This window comes from Rousettus aegyptiacus, unplaced genomic scaffold (genome assembly GCF_014176215.1).
Source record: "Rousettus aegyptiacus isolate mRouAeg1 unplaced genomic scaffold, mRouAeg1.p scaffold_m13_p_2, whole genome shotgun sequence".
Classification (NCBI taxonomy): Eukaryota; Metazoa; Chordata; class Mammalia; order Chiroptera; family Pteropodidae; genus Rousettus; species Rousettus aegyptiacus.
Window position 1 is genome coordinate 18,086,187 of NW_023416295.1, and position 18,062 is coordinate 18,104,248.

Genomic DNA, 18,062 nt, shown 5'->3' on the forward strand with positions numbered 1-18,062 from the left:
AGTTTCTAATAGCAACACATATTATATTTATATTCAGGGGAAGAGTAATATTTCTTCCTTAAAAATGTATGCAAAATAATTCCCACATTATTTTTTAAATTTTAAAACAATAATTTTTCATGAACTTTTTAATATATACGACAATCAACCTGTAGTGCAATTTGATTCATTATATGCAAATTCAGAAAGATGCCAAATGTTGTAGGTGCTTCCTAACAAAATAGAATGAGAATTATTATGTTAGAGCAAGTGTCTTGAAAACCAAGGAAAATATTTCCAAATTGTTTGTCAGTGGAGATAAATGCTTTTGCCTTTCAGCCTGAAAAGTGTCAGCCTAACCCTAACAATTCAATAAAAATGAAACTGTGGTATAGAATAATAAGGCATGGGAGGAGAGGGGAGGACTTTAAGCTTTCTGCTTAATCTGGTCTTGAAAACACACAGATGCATATAAACACAAAGACAGTGTACTTATACATCACCTACACCCAAATATGAGTTGTGTTTTGTGTACATATGAAACTTAAATGACTATATTTGACTTATATTTATTTATGTTAATTTTCATGTTTAGTATTATGTATAAATATATTAAAGCTATGTATACAAATATAGGCATTTATTCTATGATATAATAAAAACAAAATTCTAAGAATAATCACTTGCATTCATAGCACTATACATGGAAATGAATGAGGCAAATAATATTTATATTTTGTTCAGTTGCATTAGTTCTATAACTTATTGAAAAATACAAAAACATATTTCTTATATAAATTATTTGATATTACTAAAATACAAGGTCAATCTTTAAATAAGTTATCAACTAAATCACTATAAATGGTTAGAAGATAGAATAAGAGGTTTAAAATACTTAGAAAATAAAATTATAGCTTGTTATGAAATAATATTCAAATTTCAGAAATTCAATTGAGCCAATATAAAGTGAAACTCCTGGTTAATAAATTGAATTTACCTTCATAACTTACCTAACTTGGGTCCCAAAGCCCCTCCCCAAATCAAATTGCTTTTCGGAATAAGAATATATAATAATGAGAATTAAAAAAAAAAAAAATCCTTACAGTTCAGGAGGTTTAAATAAAGTAGCTATAAATATTTTCTAAGATTATTTAACCAAAGAAAGCATTAAGGAATGAAAATTTATATTTTTATTGTGATAAAAACAGAAATCAGATCTAGAAACCTAATACTGTAATAATTTATGACTATTTTGTTTTCCCAATTGAAGAGATCTTTCCAAATGTACTCCAAACTTTAAATATAATCCTTATAATTTTTAAGACCAGAATTTGAAACAAGAATTCTTACAAATGGGCATACTTTTAGAGGAAATAATGTCCTGGTATCAATATGTTCCTAAAAACTAACAACAAAAAAAGAAAACACAAAACTTAAGGTATTTCTAAGTATTTAGCTAGAGTTCATTTCAAAATTAAAAAAAAATAAATAAATAAACACAAAACCTATAACTACAGGCAGATACAAGATACAATGTAGATAGCGCCCAAGGAGGTGTTGAAATGGTTCATTGATTCTAAGATTCCAAATGGCATCACTGTTCAATTGGCCCAGTGATACTGAAGTTTCCATTCCAAGTTCCAACTCACATTCACATTATTTGCAGGGAAAAATAAATTAAATAAATGCATAAAATGAAAACAAAAGAATGACACTTGTTGGATGAGAGATTTCAAACATTCCTGGGGAAATAAAAGCAGATTAAAGCTTGCACTGGATGAAACAAAAAATAAAGCTACAATTCAGAATGTATGGAACCAGTCTGCACCAGAGGACATGCATATATCCCTAGTGGAACTCTACAAAGTCACGGAGTTTGGAGTCTACAGGTGCCATGAAAGGCGTGGAAACCTGGGGGTTCCCAGGAGGAAGGGACTAGTGGCACTTTGTGTACATGAAGCAACTGCTCCAGTTTGTTCTCCCACATGTTCCCTCTGCATCCATTCTTGTCTGTCCTCCACTTTTAAACTTCAGGGTGCAGGCAATCTGGCTTATATTGCCAAAGAGAATCGCACACATACATCACACACACACACACACACACACACACACACGTACCCACACATGTACATGCCACTTCTCCAAACAAATTGAAAAAATTGCCTTAGCAGAACCAATACTGGCAGATTAAGAGTACATGCTAGGGTTTAAACTTTTTTTTCATTCTGGCATTTCTAAGTACTCCATGATGATCCCAAATTGAAGCTTGAAGCCTCTGCCCACCAATGAAAAGTACAGAAACACCTACTGAAAGTCCTAGTGTGAAAATTTCACATAAAACTGGAGAGAACACTCAAATCATCCAGTAGACAAATCAACCCAGTCCCATGCTACTAAATATAAATAGACAACCAATGGTCCACAGCTATATGAAAACCAAAATACAACAGATAAAGTTCAAAAAAGAAAAAACTAAAAGAAAAACTGATAATTCAGGAAGTAGAAAAGATTATAAATAACTTTAGTTAGAATCATAAGATTCATGTAATCCTTTATTAATTAGAAATTGCAGAGAGCAGATAAAATGGAGGAAAGTCATTAGATAATAGAAAAATTTCCTAGTTGAAAGAGTTGCAAATGTTTGTATTGTTGCCAAATCAAGAAATACCCAGATTAGCAAATAATTTAGATTTCGAGGGGAATAATAACCAGCAGCACTACAAACAGAAACAGTTCAGAGTAACTTCTGGGAAGCAGGTTTAGAGCTGATAGAATGAGCCCTGAATCGCTATTCATTACAAACCCTTCTGTTCTATTTGATTTTTTAGAGTGTATTAATTTTGAGAGAAAAAAAGAAAAAGAAATTTTTAAAAGGAATATATTAATCCAGTGGCATGATGGATCTGGTTCACCCAGCCCAGGAGCCAACAGTGAACTTCTCCCCCTAACTCTGCCCTTAGTGACATCACATGGTAGCTTAAAGTCAGCCATGAGGAACAGATTTACATCACAGAAATCAGCAGATGCTACCAACTGGGGCCTTCTGGTGGATTTGGGGGGACTGGTTTGCCAGCAGACCACTATTTGTTCTAAAGTGGTCTTAAAATGAAGAGTAATATCTATCCACGGTAGCTGTATTTGTGTTAAAAACATTTTAAGCATCCCAATGTTTAGAATTTTCTTTAGAAATTTATTTCATCGCTACTACTCTGAACTAGAGAACAGTTTTGTATCAATAATTAAATTCCACATAGAAATGTGATCAGCCTGAACATCTGAAAAATTTAAATCTACTCTAAAATATATCCATTATTAGAATTTCATACAAAGTAATACATTACATAAAGTTCTTGCCTACTAAGAAATAAACTTTTCCAAATATCTATCATTTCAGAATAGTATTTCTCATACATTTTCATTTACATGTAAGAAAGGCTCTTAGGAAAGATGCTCAGCTTGCCTAAGCTGCAAAATTGGGGAGTGAGGCTGAATTTCTTAGTCTCCACCAGGGAAGCAACAGCGACTTCTAACTTTATATATGTGATTTCTAGTGGAATTTCTCTGTATTGAGAAAGCAAGTAAATGAAAAAAGTATGCACTCAAGTGTAGTTATGTTTACAAACTAAACATATATGCTATAAGTTATACATATGTGTGTGTGTATAAAGAATTAAAGCTTGCTACTTTTGTAAAACCAAAACAGCTTTCCCATGCTAAAACATAAATGATACTTAAAAATATAGTTTTATTTGAAATATCAAATATGATTCAAATCTTACCTTCCTCCCCAAATGATGAGTTTTCTAGGTATTAACATCTTAGAAAATGAATCTTATTTTTCTCTAAATTTTTAACATAATATTGGAGTTTCAACCCCACTGAAAATTAACCACTGACTATGTAATTACCTTTGACCATAGAACGGATTAAGATAACGCTCAATTCATAAATTTTGGGGTTGGTTAAGAATTAAAATGTCACAGGCTGCATATCTTTAGTTATATTTTAAAAGTCTATGGTCTATCAATATCCACTTTGTTTAATATTTATATTATGACTCTTCTTTCACTTGTCTAACCAGCTTCAATTACTTTTACATTTTTATTGATTTTTTTCAAGCCATACCTGAATATACTTCAACTGAGTTTATGATGTATTTTACTACTTCTAGTTTGACTTTTATTTGTATAGTGAGTTTACTTTTGAAAAATTCTGCACACTGAAAGAAATTTAAAAATGTATGTGCTCTTAGTACCCTTATTTTCACAATTTGTTGCACTTATCATTTGTTATTTCTTTTATTTCCTGAGCTGTTCTTTATAGTATTCTTTTGGGAGTTGTGGCTAATTTCAATTTCATTCATATTGATGCCTTATTTTCTATGTTATGGATTTTTGGTGTGCTGTTTCTAGTTTTTAGGACTGCCTTTAGAATAAAAAATGAAATAAAAACCTTCAGTCTATCATACTTGATCAGAATATGTTTACTATTATTAATATTTGCAATTTCAGGAGGAGAAATATTTTAGCAAAGAGACAGAAATGCAGAAACACTGAAGTTGTTGATCAGAAGTTGCAATTTAAATGATACATTAAATGTACATGTTTAACTCCTCTCCTTAAAGCTCAAGTAAAAGGATAATGGGAAATAGATTAAAAATCTCACAAAGTCATGGAAAACATAAAAGAGCAATAGGAGCAAAGACAAAATTTTTGGAAAGTGCAGAGCACATGAATGTTAATTTATCTAGTAGTCCTAAGAAGGCTGAAAGCAAATAGCTTGCAGGGTAACGTCCACAAGAAGCAAGCCAGCTCTTTCTCCCAGGTTGTGAAAATATGGGGAATGCAAAGCACAGAGTAAAGCTGGAAATGGGCAGAGCCATTGACATCACATCAACAGTTATATATTGCCCAGACTCCCTAACATCTCTCCCCAGCCTATGCAACCTCATTGGCAGAAGGCAAAATGTTTACCCCCTGAAGACATGAACTACAGATGGATATGGCCTCTAGAGTACCAGGCACAGCTGAGAGAAAGGTGAGAATCTACACGGACAATAGATGGATTAACTGAAATTAAGTTTTGAATAATAAGATTCTTAAATCATCTTCTCCCCTTCAGACAAAGCATAGCACGGGATGCTCCTTCTCTAGAAAACATAAATCAGCCAAGAGAAAACATTTGTAGGTTCTGACTTTTTGAGGTTCCATACCCCTATGATGAGGTCTTTTTGACAAACCCCATACACACACTCTCAATCTTTAAGACATTGTAGAAATACTTTAACATCATGAGGAAAAGTTATCTTTGACCTAGGAATTTATCCAATCAATATGAAAGAATAATAAAGACATTTTCAGAATTTCAAGTTCTCAAAACCTTCTTTGCCTTATTTCTCAAAAAATGAATGTTGGAGGGAGGCAGAATATGCCACCTTAAAATATACCTCTTTAGCCTAAGGATTATTTTGAACAGAAGGCACTAAAAACCAGCAAATGCGGGAAGAGACCTTCTCTGAACTCCCCTTATCTCACTTTTGACAGAACTTCTGAAAGGAACTCTGCTGTCATGAACCTTCTCCCCCAACCAAGAGTTTCATCAACCAGAGAAAACAGACTCATCACAGGAGAGGAGACTAGAAGTCAACATCACACCAGAAAAACTTTGTCACAAACTGTCATACTCCCCATCTATCCTTCTAAGGGTCCATTCATCTTTCCTAAATATCATTTACTCTCCCCTAAATGGCCTACATTCCTCCTACCCTTCCCTTACTGAGATAGGATATAAATGCTCAAATCTCACTGCTTCCAGGGGTATTCTTTTTCTTTTTCCTAGTGATGTCCCTGTGCACATAATATTTAAAATGAATAAATCTGTATGCTTTTTCTCATGTTCATCTGTCTGCTTTCAGTTTATTTCATAGACTCAGCTAGCGAGCCTGGGGGGTCAGAGGCAAAGTCTTTTCTCTCTTACAATGGATAGCACCAAAATGAGGGGAGAAATTAAGAGATATCAAAACATGATGTTTGGAAAATGGGATTCAATAGAGAGAAGCCAAGGAATTTCCTAGAATTCTGCCAAAAGGAGGTTCTGGAATGAAAACTGAGCAGCCAAGCCGGAGAGCAAGTGGTCTGGACTAAAACAACAGAACAGAGCAAGAATAATGTCCATCTCATGGAGGAAAAAAGATTGCACAAAAAAGGAAATATTACTGCAACTTGATTCAGCTGAAACCAGAACTTCCATAGTGGTACGATGTAAATACTGAATATTGAATTAATGAAAAATTATGATATGATTATAAATTGATAGGCTAAAGGGAAAGGGTGTGATTATACCAGAAAGATTGGTCTTCTATATTAAGGAATAAAGTTTAAAGTAAAAAAATTAATTTTAAAGAAAGTTATTTAGAAATGTGGAGGTAATCAACAGGTAAATAGGTGAAAGTACTTGATTTCAGAGAGTAAGAATTCAAGATGGGGATGATTAGAGCACAGAAATGTCATTTTATTATTTTTAGAATTGGAGTAGTCTTTGTTTATTTCTTTTAAAACAAATACATGTATGACCTAATTATAAAATTTGTAACAAGAAAATTAAAAATTAATAATATCTACATGTACGTATTTAAGAAAACACTTTAAAGCCAAGGAGTGAGAAAGAAGTGATGTGAAAATTAGGACATTAATAGCAAATAAACTGGTAATTTAGAAATCGATTTTTCTGTCAATTTTTAAATCTAATGATAAGCTATTAGTAGGCACTACATTAATAATAATTATTTGCCTCTCTGCCTCTTCATTACTTTGAAAGCATATAAAATTACATATATCTGGTTTGTTAGTTAGTTTTAAGCATTTTAGAATATATTCGAACTTCAGTAAAAACCTAAAATGTGAATCTGGCATTAGAAATGTGGTACACACAAAGTTGTGTCACCAGCTCCCCATTTCCAGTGACAGAGATTGCCAAGGGTCTAAAGGCAAGACCATTTCAGTCAGATAAGGGGGTATAACCCCACTGGGTCGACTGAGGCTTTGTCAGCTTTTCACTAGGCCTGATCCTCCTCCTCTCACCTTTCCTTTTTACAGCTATTGACAGAACCATCCCTAGAGGACAGGCGAGAAAAAGCAAATATTTTGTGTGTGTGTGTGAAGTTCTTATCTATATGAACAACTTTATTTAAAATACATTGCCTCAAGTAAAGTACCATGATTTATCAACATAGTGTTAGAATAAAGAATAGAGAAGTTTTTCTCTATTTGTTTACTATCTAATCAATGAATAAAAAAGACTCTACACTATTCGGGCTCCGTCCAGGCTCCATCTCTTTCTGTTCAGATTCTGGAATCACCTCTTTGTTCTTTACTCCCATTTGTGGCTCAATTTTTTATACAGTTACAGGAAAAATATAGCCATGCTATTGTTACTTACAATGTCATCACTCTTCAGAACCTATTTACATTAAGCAATATGGATATTCTTGGCTCTGCAGTTCTCTGATTCCATTTATTATTTGATGCTCACATTATTTATTGCTCATGATGCTACATCATCCATCACGAATACTGGCTTCCAATGACACTCTCAAAGGATATTGCCATGCCTCATTGATGTTGACCACAAATGCAAGTCTTACCCAGAGCATGTAGAAAAGCATGAACGACAATTTATTTTGTGGTCATGCTAACTTTACCATTTGGAATGGTACCATATAAACGTAAAGCAACACATTATAGCATGGAAATAACACAAATGCAAAGCACATGTTTTCAAACATGCCTCCTGTTGAAATCTTTAGGCTATGATCAGTGCAGTTCTGGAATATTATCTTTTTCTATGTTGATGACATACCACCACCAGCAGGGAGGGTAGCCAAGGGGCCCATGAATAGTCCCACTCACGAAAAGAATGCCAGTCCCTTATCAGGAATGGCTTAAGTCTAACTGAGAAGTATATGCTAGAATCATGGATTGTACAAAATAAAGGCCATCAATGCAAAAGGCCATTGGTTTTGTGCAGCAACAGTCTCAAAAGCCCTTGTAGGAGATAGGTCCTGCCATTCTGAAAGACGGCCTGAAACATGCTTCTAAGCCTAAGGAGAAGGTGAATGATGTTCCCTGGATGCTATAGACTGGGATTAGCACTGCAAGTCAGAAGATAGACAGGAAAGAACAGACACATAGATAGACAAGAGCCAGCACCCAGATCCCCGAACTGTTTTATGTTCAATATAATCGAGAAGTCACTTAAAATCAGCATGTCAGAGTCATTCTGGCAGCCCGATCCTGCATGAACCTGTGGGAGAATTACCATACCAGTGAGCCAGAACAATTCGTTGACCAGGCCACCTTCCTGGAACCTGGATCCAGACTTTGGGGTCCTGAAAAGACCCCATAGGCAAAAGTTCAAGATATCTTCAGGGTATCTGGTTGAATACACACACAGGATAGAGATCAAAGAAGGCCCTAAAAAGGGGAAATGAGAGTAGGGCACTCTGCCAATCATGTCATCTAGCAGATGACACTGGCAGCCCCAGACCAGATATTCCTGGATGGTGAAGCAGGACTTAAAGATCTCAAGGAATTCACTCCAAATGGTAGGGCCCTCTGAGTATCAAGGCAAGAAAAGGAGGACAATTTTCCCAAGTCTAAGAGTGATACTGGCTGATCCTTAATAAACATGCCCAAAACTATATCTGAGTCAACTGCTTTCAGACAACCTTGCTGTTCATTAATTTACTTGGAAAATTATATAGAATAATCACAAATTATTAAAGTTAGTAACAAAAGCAAAGTTTGTGCGTTGCTTTTTTTTTTTTTTGAAAAATTTTGTTTCCACGAACTGTATGAGAAAGTCAATTAGAAATTAACATAGTATCAGTTTCACAGGGCTGTTATAACAAAGTGCCACTAAGTGGTAGAGGCTTTTAAGAACAGAAAGTTATTCTCTCACAGTTCTGGAAGCTGGCAGTCTCAAATCAAGCTGTGGGCAAGGCCAGGTCCTTCTAGAGGCCATCGAGGAGAAACTGTCCCATGGCTCTCTCCTAACTTCTGGTGGTGGCCCACAGTCCTTGTCATTCTGTGGCTTGTGGCAAAATAAGTCCAATTTCATGCCTCCATGTCACATGGTGTTGTGTGTGTGTGTGTGCGTGTGTGTGTGTGTGTGTGTGTGTGTGTGTTTTCTTCTTATAAGGATACCAGTCACATTAGATTAGGCCAATCCTAAACCAGTATGACATCAATTTGATTACATCTACAAAGACTTATTTCCAAATATAAACACATCCGCAGGTATCAGAAATTAGGACTTCAACGTAGCTTTCTGAGGACACGATTCAATTCAAAACAAATACTATACTATAAAAATATACTCGCTTTCCTTTTGTTTTCTTACATGGATTCTACAGAATGAAATATAAAGGTATTCTACAATGGTGGAAAAAGATTGTTCCTAGGAGTAACTGTTAAAATTCTCACACATAGCTCAAGGACAAAATGTTAAGTCAATAAGAAAATGTAAGGGGATGAGCTGGCATAAAATTACAAGCTTTATATTCAACATTTCAGAAATGTTTCTAATTTAAAAAGTGATAGTATATTATAGTGTATTAAATTCATTAATATGAAAATCTATTGCACTGATTCATTTTCCATTTTTTCCATCTAATGAAGAAGCAACCAAATTATGTTATTGAAAAAATTCCCCACCTAATATATATTTTACAATGCTTATACTCAAAGGCCAATTCAAAATGGAGCTTTTCTGACATTCCACACTACACCACAGTTTGCTGTAGGTGGCCCCCTAATATGATTATTTTATTGTTTTTATAAGTATGTGACCCTAATTTAAAGACAGGGACTGTTTTTATTTCTATAATTTTATACTCTGTAATAATGACTGACACATATTAATAGCTAAATAGATATTCTAAAATCAATGAATAAATGAGGGTATAAACTCATGACTGAAAGACTTATGAGTAATTATGGAGCAATCTGTAACCTAGAGTCATTCCTTACAAAGAAGCATGAAATGTAGGTCATTTTCTTTAAAAGTAAAAAAGCATTAACATCAGCTCATTTCTCAAGGAAAAAATGAAATGTTACAAAAGATCTTAGGCTTCATTTTGTTATCAAACATTAGTAAAATGTATGAGCACCTATTAAAGGAAAAAGAGACTGGACCTCAGTGGTAAATTGATTTTTTTATTATACCATTACTTACATATACACGAAGATCTAGTTATAAATTTCCATAGCTGATGTGAATTTAAGAGCATAATTTCATGTGCACAAAAATGTAACTTCTTTATCTTTCTCTATCTTAACTGAATTTCTCTTTTGAGCATAATTTCTGAGGGCTTCCCATTTTATAGTCACACTAGTGATGAGACCATAAGAACATAAATATCTTCTGGTTGTATTGGCATCACTAAAACAATTTGTTAATAGTTAACAATAGTCTCAACAAGAACTTTTTGTTCCTGCCCTGTGGCCTGTTTTGGTTCAGTTGCTCTCTTTCTGCTACTTCTGTTCCATTTTTGAGAATACAGGGATTATTTGACAATTCCTATTCCATGGTGAGGGACTGAAACTCAGTCATGCTACCTGTCTAGACCCACCATGCAGCAATTTCTTTTCTGGAGTCTTGTTGCATCTCTAGGGCTATACTTCGGAAATGGAGGACAGATCCTTTGTGTTCTTGGACCTGACAAAATTATCCAAATATAAAGAGAAAGGGAATGAGCCCTGCCCTTAACTCGCTATTTCTCTGATGACGGCTATGAGCCTTTTCTGCTCTTCTAAGAGCTCAAGTTCTCCTAGGAAAGATTCTCTCATTTTTCCTTCTCTACTTTTTCTGTCATATTTTTCCCCTTCACAGAAGTATAGAACCAAACTACTTTAACTGGGATTAAGGCAACAGGAAAAGAGAGTTGCCACGGCGGTAAAAAATAAAATCAATTATCAATCCTATTTTTGATTCACATACTGTATGGTTGTGTCAGGGGACAGAGATGATGCACAAGCATGGCTGAGGAAGCACTCCATTTGAGAGCATGGGACATGCAGCTAGAGGTTAAAACGTAAAGAAGCTTGGTTTTCATCCTTTGGTAACAGGAAGTCATCAATATGATATTAAAAATAGAGACATTACATGGTGGGTTTTCCTGTTTTGAAAGAAGAATCTAGTGACTTTGGAGGATTCGAGGTAGGAGGAATCAGTAGGAGGCTATTGAGTTCAAGTAAGAAATCAGGAAGACCTAAGTTAAATAACTTTTATAATGATTCAGATAGCATGAGATTTTAGAAATATAAAATATTTATTTAATAGTTTGAATATTTATTTAGTTCATTTTATGATCATATATATTATCTGTTTCAAGAAAATAAATAACCTTATATATGCTATTTTGAATAAAAAATTAATTTACTTATAAGTTATAAAACTTGAATATGATTATTAAGAGTATTTAAAGATGCTTAATGCTGATAATAAATGAACTATTATCATTCATCACATTAAAACAGCTTTAGAACAACATTTGTGATTAATCTAGAAAAATGTGTAGATTACTTATATTATCCAAATGATTATATCCATCATAGTAAAGTAACTTAATGGAATTCCATTTTAGGAATGCATAATAATTAATTATCTGGGTTATTAGAGCAATTAGCAGAAGCTTGTAGCTGCACTATCATAAATAATTTCAATTTTATAAATTATATTACAATTTAGATCTATGAGCATTGAAAAAGTTAAAAATTACAAATAATATACTGCCATTATGCTAAATTTCAATAGAACTGACTTTTTAATGAATTAAACTGTAAGTATTATAATATTTTATATTTTATTTACAGTTCAGTATTCATTACAGTTAGCCTAAACTTTCACTGAGAATAAAATATTTACTTAGGAGAAAAAGTTAACTGCATGGAAAGCAGCATTATGAATAAATACTACGGGCACATTTCCTCAGAAACTAAGCACTTCTCAATAAACCACAATGTGAGAAAGAATCCCAGGGATTTTTTTCGACTACCAGATTGAATTTACTAAAGACTATCTAATTTCCAAAATCAGCCTCTTTAAAGTCTTACTTTTACTGAAAAAAAACTTTGCAAAAAATCACCCACTCCATCTTTCACAGCTCTTTTGTCTTGGGTTTTGTGATCCCATTCTGCTCTGGCTTTCTATTATACTCATACTTGGCCTGCCTGGCATCTATTCACTGCTTCTTCCTGCTCTTATAGAATCCTGAATTAGCATAGGCCTTCTGTTCTCCTACACACAGCAATCTGCTTTGTGCCCAAAGCTGTAAGGGGAGGCCTACAGTCCATGGTTGAAGAGAAACTTTCTTTCTCTTTCCTGGATGTATACTTGCTGCTAACATGAAGGTAAACAAGCGTAAGTATAAATCGGAGAGATAATGTGACAGAGATTCTGCTATGTGCTTACTAACCTTAGCACACACTGCCCAGTGTCTTTTGAAGCCAACTCAATACCATGTGATTAAATTCTGGTGGTAAAACTCCCAGGACTGACCATAAAACTCCCACAGGAATATTCCATTTCTGTTCTCCCTTCTTAGAACCTTGAAGGTCATGTGTTGAAGATGCCAATGTTACCAAAATAGAAAGATTCTAAATTCCTGTGACTCCCTGTGTCATCACTTGGAGAAGAGATGGTGAGGAAAGCTATCCAAATAGAAGACTCTCCACTGAGCGGGTCTGAGATGTAAACTTTTATTGTATAAGTCACTGAACCTCAAACTGCATATGGACGTGTACAGGAATGGAAAATTGGTGGCAGAGATAGAAAAGAGACTTCAGAAGAGCTCTTAGGTTCCTACCCTCAAAGTAGTACATCCACCAAAAGCTGAGGATGAGCTGGGCACAGTGCATGACCTTGTTAAGTTTGTAATGAATCTTTGCAAGTACAGAGCACAGAGAAGCAAGCATAAAGAATGTATATGCTAAGTTCTTTATAAAACAGTGAAAAAAAAAAAAGGACAGGAAGTTAGGTAATATACTTACCCCACCCCAACCCCCAAAAAATACATAGATAAAAGTGGGCAAGACAGTAAAAGAACAGATAACATCAAACCTGGCACAGTTTAAAAAATAATTAGCTGAAGTTAATATAGACAGCCTCCACTAACCTACCTCAGCAAGTTCCAATGGAATCTGAAGGCCACAGAGAACTATCCCTTCTGATACAACTAATACAGGTGGAAGAGAAGAAAGCTGAGGATATTGGGAATTATCAGTGGCAGGATAGGGCTATTTCAACTCTTGGTATGCAATGCAGAAGTAGTCATAAAAACTAAGTTTGTGTGTTGATTGTCCCCTTAAAGGCAATGGAGGTTAAAAACTGTCAGTTCTCACCAAACACAGGACATCCCTGGAGAGGGTGCCCCATATTCTGTTCAGCAGGAGAAAATGATATATGATGGGGAATACTTACATTTGGAAAATCCTGGCAGTGTTTGGTATAACAGCTACAAATAGCAGGTTGGAGTCAACCTGGCTTACCCAACACCAGGTTCTCCACCCCCTTGGCCCATGCATCCCAGCCCCATCCTTCCTGTAGTCATGTCTACCTCCTCCACCCACCAGAGCTGCTGGAACTACAGATTAAAATGTCAGTTTGTACCAGGTGATCAACAGTTCTCAATTCTTTTTTTTTTTTTTTTTTCGGTACTTATATATATGAAGTAGTTTTCTCATGTAGCCTGATAGGTTTAGGACTCTGCAGCTTGAGTGCAGGTAAAAATTTATTCTGGCAATATAATTTGAAAAACGAGGCGTACTTTGTTTTAAGCCTATCCCATCTCCCTCCCACCTTCCCTCTCACTCCTTTCCTCTTTCTCTTTCTTTCTCTCTCCCTCTCTCTTCCTCTCTCTCTGGCTCTCTCTCCCTCACCCTCTTTCTTCCCACTCTCCCACTTCCCCTCCCTCCTTCTAATTTTATTTATCATACTGAACAATACACAGTTGGAGTAGAATAGATGCATTTATATACCACATTGTCCGAAAGTCTAATTTGTTGTTAATTTCCTCTTTATATACATTTCTACATATCATTGACTTTCCAATGCCATTGAAAATTGTTTCATCATTGCAATAACAGACTCTAAGTATGATGTTTATATATTAATAACCATGACTTTTGCTGTTTTAGCTAATCGAGCTAATATAATCTGTACTTATTTATAACAAGAATGTAATATTTTATTTCATTTTTCTTCCAAAGGGGACAAATTACACATCTGTAATGTTTTGTTGAGCTTCATAAAGAAAGCACAGCTTAGAACCAAAGTATTGTGACTACAAATATTTTAATAAAAAAGGGGGGGGTTGGAAAAAATTATTTTATATTTCATTACTTATAGATTAGTCCTTCTGTTTTACATAGCCTTAACCTACTACCTTATATCTATTAAAGATGAGACTGGAATGAGCATGAGACCCTAAAGGAAATACAATACTGTACTTTTGAAAGGTAAGAAGTATCACCAGAATAATTTAAGCTTGATAGTAGAAAAATTTAAATTTTAAATATAAAGCTTGAAAGGCTTTGTTATAGCAAAGATAAAAATTCCAGAGTAAAACTAATCATGATACAGAGGCCCTTTCTAAGCAGCAATGGCCCTTTCCAATGTGCTTCAGGGTTAAAGGAAAAAGAAAATTTTAAATAAAATAAAAAATAATTATGCAGTAGGTGAATCTAACATTTATTTTCTTAAATCAAATTTTGCTTTTATAACCAATTTACTTCAAAACACAACTACCAAAAATTCAGAATTACAGTTCAAGAAGACATTAAGTGATTTATTTAACTACATATATATTTTCCAAATCTGGAAACAATGGTATTTTCTCTCAAACTGGCCTACAAACTATGTTAGCTTTTTTATTGATATTTCAAAAGTGGTGGCATTTGAAATTCATTCCCGCTCAAGAAATCCAGATCCTACCTAAGCTGTCTACATTTGTTTAGTTGACATAAAAAGTTAATAACATCATTCTAGATGTAAGTCAATGTGTAAACATCTGAATACCAAGTAGCCTAGCCTTCTGTGAAAGGGACAAGTTATTAAAAATAAGTTGAGCTTCGAGGTTTTAGCTATGAAGAAAAGAGACAGTGCTATAAAGGGAATGATGTGGATTATTCCCTTGTGGCTCAGGGAAGCTCTCTCTGAGGCAGTGACACTTAACATGAACCTTGAGTGATGGGTAGGAATGGGGGAAAAAAGACTTTCATAATTAAAACTAAAATTCTATTATCATCACTGAGAACTTGTTATAAACCAGAATTATTTGTATGGCAATTTGACATTACTAAATAATAAAGCAAATGTTTTAATCTTTGGTTTAATGTTTTAATCTTTCGATTTCAATAAAATGAACCATATATGAGCTTCATGTATTAAATACATTTAATTATTAAGCATAGAAATGACATTACATATTAATTATAGCCAGACAGACATAAGTATATTGTATTAAGTGCTGACTATATGATATATATGTTTCTCACTTAACGCACACACGGTTCTGCAAAGTTTGCACACCAGAAATCAAAGATGGGTCTCAACAGGTGTAGCAATACTTACAGGTGCAGATTAGTAGATAAAAATGTCTTAAATATATATATTCATAGGTGACAGAGGCCCTCTCTCAGGTCACTACTTCAATGAGAGGAGGATTAGCAAGAGGAGCAGAGACCCTGTCAGAGGAAGAGGATGAAGACTGCAAATAAGCAGAAACGAAAGACTGGCATCTGCCTGGCACGCACACTGTGCTCCAGGAATCATGTCATGTACTGTTATGCAGATCATTTCATTTAATCCTTACAGCCTTCCTGAGAAGTATCTCCTTTTGTTTGATGTTGTCCAGGACATAACACAATGTCCCGAGTACACTGGATAAACACTGTCAGACAAATGGCTGACAGCCTGAAACCTGTGGTAATTCTTTTTACTACATAACAATAAATACTACAAGAACAGGACCTTCAAAATGAATAGCAAACAACCAGACATGCCAGTTGAGACATGTGGGAATATACTACAACTTGGAAACAGGGGTGGTTATCACCGACTACTTAAAAGGCAAGCCCAGCAGACAGAAAACCACATAGCACAGTCGATACTTGTTTAGCATCCACCTCTTTTCTCTCTGGAAACAACACCCAGTCTTTTTTTTAAGGAGCTACCCTCTTCTATTATCAGCCATGTGGACCAATACTACTCCACCTCAAAGGTAAGTCTTAATTGTTTTATGTCAAGACAGTAATCATTCTTTCTAGGCACTGTTGTCAACTGAGATGGCACTTAATCCGATCAGTCAACGCAGCATAGGGAGGTATTTCCCTAAACTTTCAGAAAAGAGAATTTCCTCTCTCTTTCTTTTGAGGGCTATGAAAGGAGACTCTCTCTATATCCCAGGAATTGCGAAAGAATATAAAGTCTAGAACTATTTCTGCCATTTTGCTGTCATGAAAGGGGAGCTTGGAGCCAGAGGACAATGCTTACAAAAGACAGAATAGAAAAACAGTGAAATCAGGGACTTGGTGATATTTTTAAAACAGTGAATAGAGTTTGATCTGAAGCTATTCCTACTTCTGATCTTTTCAGTTAACTGATTCAATAATTCTCTTTCACTTTTTAACCAATTTATGTTATATTTTCAGTCACTCTCAACCTAGAGTGCCCCAGCTTACACTGGTAGCAGATGGGATCTCAGTATGGCTCTGCTGATAGATCATCTCAAAAATGGACATCAGGAAAGTTATTCAATAATCCCCAGTGTAGGAAGAGCTGAGATTAGGGCAGGGGGTAAAATGAGGGAAAGTTTCTAATCATTGTGATTCTGAGTGACCTTGCAGGGAGATCAATGGGGCCATATGTGAAAAAGGCATAGGAAGAATTTAAGTAGAAAGTAATTTATGTTCACTTTAAGATCATGAAAATGTAATCTTCATACACTTGGGATAAACATATTTATTATTGCATCAATAACTAATTTCTTGTCTAATGTTCTTATTTGTTTAAATTAAACAAGAGTAGCAAAGTAAAATTCATAAAAAGAGGTTATAGTTTAATTTAATAAGGTAAGTTAACCCCAGAAATATATTGAATCTATAAATATCTAATACAAATAGGAGAAATGCAAGGTGTCAAGAATAAATTCAAATTCAATAAGTGCACAAAGATCTATGTAAAATATAATCGCAGCTGTGATATTTATAAAATAATTAAACAATTAAATTAATTATTATATATTGTGTTAATATGAACAGTATATATAAACAAGGATGGAATAGTTAACATGCAAGGATATCTACAATGTATTAGCTGCATAAAGCAAGTCTGAGAACAGTTGTCATGATTCTAAGTAGACACTGGGAAGGGGAGAAAGGGATGAAACTTTCAAAGGATTTCTTAAAGAAAAATAGTTCCCCAAAGTGGTAATAGTGTTTATGTGTTATTATTTTTGAGGGGCAGATAAAGGAGGAACATGTGTTATTTTAATAAGAAGAAAACAAAACAATAAAGATATTTTCATTTTTGAAAAAATAATCAACCTAATTAAATATGATCTCTAAACTTACAAAGTCGTCAAAAGTTGTATGTAATTATGTAATATTTAGTAAATTCTCCTGTAATTAAAAACTATCATTATCCCTGTTTCACCCTAAAATCAAACTAACACTACTTTATATTTTACATAATACATAATATCATATTATCAACAAATCTATATGTCAATACGAATATTCTAACTGTACAATCTTGAAATATGAGAACAGCCAATAAAATATTTATGTGGTAGAGTAAATCTTGCAGATTGCTATGACTAGAATATAATATAGCAGAATTTTACTCAGTATATCTACATAATTATAAAAGTAAAAAAGAAAACTATATGAATGTGTAGAAATATAAAAAAAAATATGCTATTCACACATACGTCCCATTTCAACCGCAGTTAGTAGTTTTGACATTGCATATTTGAAATTGATACCATTTTTTATTCTATAACAACACTGTTTAACCTAAATCTC

The 18,062-nt window shown here is 34.2% G+C and overlaps 1 protein-coding gene across 4 annotated transcripts in view; it reads right to left on the bottom strand.

The window, feature by feature from the left end:
- SPAG16 (sperm associated antigen 16) overlaps positions 1-18,062 on the bottom strand; it is a 695,163-nt gene that overhangs the window by 560,894 nt on the left and 116,207 nt on the right. The gene's annotated exons all lie outside the window — the stretch shown is intronic.